This window comes from Odontomachus brunneus, unplaced genomic scaffold (genome assembly GCF_010583005.1).
Source record: "Odontomachus brunneus isolate Ranch 3 - 2012 unplaced genomic scaffold, Obru_v1 Obru_scaffold_164, whole genome shotgun sequence".
Lineage (NCBI taxonomy): Eukaryota > Metazoa > Arthropoda > Insecta > Hymenoptera > Formicidae > Odontomachus > Odontomachus brunneus.
In genome coordinates this window covers 167,810-170,725 of record NW_022639614.1, presented here as the reverse complement: position 1 = coordinate 170,725, position 2,916 = coordinate 167,810, and the positions used below count along the sequence as shown (strand labels likewise).

At 29.7% G+C, this 2,916-nt stretch overlaps 1 protein-coding gene across 5 annotated transcripts in view; it reads left to right on the top strand.

Annotated features, from left to right (window-relative positions):
• The window catches only part of LOC116851005 (kinesin light chain), a 42,439-nt gene that overhangs the window by 31,401 nt on the left and 8,122 nt on the right, over positions 1–2,916 (top strand). The gene's annotated exons all lie outside the window — the stretch shown is intronic.

Here is a 2,916-nt window from a genome sequence, read left to right as displayed (position 1 = left end):
ATATATATATATATATATATATATATATATATATATATATATATATATATATATATGGATAATTTTATATATATAAAATTCATTACAGCAACTATATAATTTGTTAAATCGACTAAAGGTTTGTTTAAACGAATGTTCGTTCAAGCAAAGTCTCATTAATTCAACCACTTTTTTCTCAGTACACACATATGCACATAACACATACCTACCCGCATCACACTGTTCGTTCTCTGTGGATATTTGCGTTGTTGTTTTTGTTTCGCTTTGATTTCTGAGTATACTCTAAGCGCGGGATCCATGGGATGATGACGACGATGACAACGACGATGACGACGATGACGAAGACGACGACGAAGACGAAGACGAAGACGACGATGACGACGCATCGGAAAAAAAACATCTGGAACGACAAACGATAAAAGGACAGATACAGATAATAAAGGTTCGGGTGTGCAGGTGCGTATTTTTTTTTCGTAGAATTAGAGAACCACACACTGTTCCTCGTTCTTCTTCCACTTGTAACGTTATTTTAGTGCACACAGAATGTGATGGATTGCAATTACTCTCTTGTTGTGAACAATGTGTTTCACGCACTTTTTCGATTTTTGTTGTTGTTTTTTTTTTTGTTGTTTTTGGCCATTACTAGATATTGTGTCGTATCTTATTTTCATTTGTGTATAAAGGAACGGCTCAAAGCGATCAACGACACGCTTCGCGTTGTTTGTTCTTCGACGATTAATCATTGCTCTTGTTGCGAAAAGTGTTTTTGGATATAATAATGTAATGTGGCGATACAATGATGATAATAATAATAATAGAGATCAGCTTCCCGTCAGAAGAGACACCAGTTTACTTTGAGTATTTTGTGTTATTTTAAGCATTTGGGTTATGGAGTTCACTCCTTTCCGCGAAAACTAGGCGAAAGTGGATCTGTTACGCCCGAAACGTGGCCAATTCTAGATTCGGCTGACCAAATTAGCCAATCTCCGACAAATATAAAGGTCTGTAATCATTCCCGACTTCGGCTAGTCGGTTCTAGAACTGGCCTCAAATTGTTAGTCACAAATTTGCTTAATACAAACTGTGCTAGTGTGAGCTATATTAATTACTAGCATTGCACGAAAAAATAAAAGAAACATATATCGTATTGAATAACATAGCTGAAAGGGAAACAAAGATATATTTTTATATTACGCAATGTTGATAAACTTTTTACATGTGTTTATCTCGTATGCAGTAAATACGAACGAGGATTACCACAAAAATAAAGTAAATGATTATAAAAATGAGATAGTCATAGACTTTACATAACGATTTATGCGATTTCTTTATTATTGTTATTAACAGTCACTTATTATATTTATGTAATGCCTTTGATGGCTGTGTAGATACACCTTGCGAAAGGATCCATGGTAATATTTTCTAATTCAATTTTAGCATACGATATAGATTTATCGATTTAGTATGTTAAAAGATTTTTGTAGTATTAATCATTATAATGGTTGAAACAAAATTTATTTGATTGGTGTCGTGAAGTAGTATTATGCAGTCCATAGTTTTTCATAAATGAAATGAACAATAAATATTTAATAATTTAATAAATTTAAAAAATTTTAAAATTCAATAAATTTAAGTAAACAATAAATCGCGATATATGCTTGAAGGTAGATAAATAATTAATGTCAGATTTAGTAGATTAATGTCAGAAGGTAAATGTGTTTATAGATTAATATCAGAAGGTAAATAAATAAATAAATAAATAAATATATATAGCTAAATGCATATCAAGAATGTGCTTATATGACAAAAATCTGGTCATGTTTTGCGCTACTCAGTTTGCGACATGACTGCTTAGGATATAAAAATGTTATTTTTATCATTGAATATGACCGATAAAATCGATTAAAATGCGAAATGGCTGATTTCAGGCTTTGTCCGTAATAGATAAAAATTTAACATTAACAGTAGAATTTGTTATAATGAATTTTTTGTTTGTCTGTCAAAATAAAAAATTTGTGTTTCACAGTTTTTCTGCGAATCATTACATATGCAATAATAAATAATCTTAAATTTAATAATGATAAATCTCTCACATAATATACAGTGTCGCAATTATAAAGAGTCATGAGTAAAGTTGAAGTATACTGTATTATATGTGTGTCATATATAACAATATATACAATATATATCATATATATTAATATAACAATAATTTTCTTTTGAGTCTAATACACATAATTTAATGCATATATTAGTAATTATGACTAGACTATCGAGAAAACGAAAATTATAAAACGTGACTAAATGAAATTAAACGCTGAGAGAGGAAAAATATCTGAGAAATAAAAGAATATTTTATTATATATTTATTTAGTGGAGATATTAATAACATATTTACAAGTCTAAATTATTTTGTTTCAATAGAATAAACAATTGCTTTCATTGTTCGCAATTTTTGGGAAAATCTGTATTTCCCAAAAAAAATATGTCCTTTATATTATTTTATATTAGTCGTCGAATAAATGTTCCCTTATTTTTTCGACATTTCTTCTCTTCGTGAAGATATCGAAGTTAGATTCATCATTGTGCGTCAAATTGCATGCCGGAGCAATGATTAATCTGTATCGTAGTTGTTTCTTTGATTTTTGTGTGCTTGCCATGATGATGATGGTAATGATGATGGTAATGATGAACAAAAATAGCAACTAGCGGATTTATATTTAACACACTTTTTTCAACAGTTTTAGATTCTCTCCCGTCTTCTCGTGCGGGACGTAAATATCTCGTGCCTTCCTTCCTCTTACCGCAAATATCTTGTGTCTTCAATCGCGATGGAAGATCTTGGAGAGAGTATATATATATATTTTTTTTTTATATACATAGAAATATATATATATATATATATATATATATATA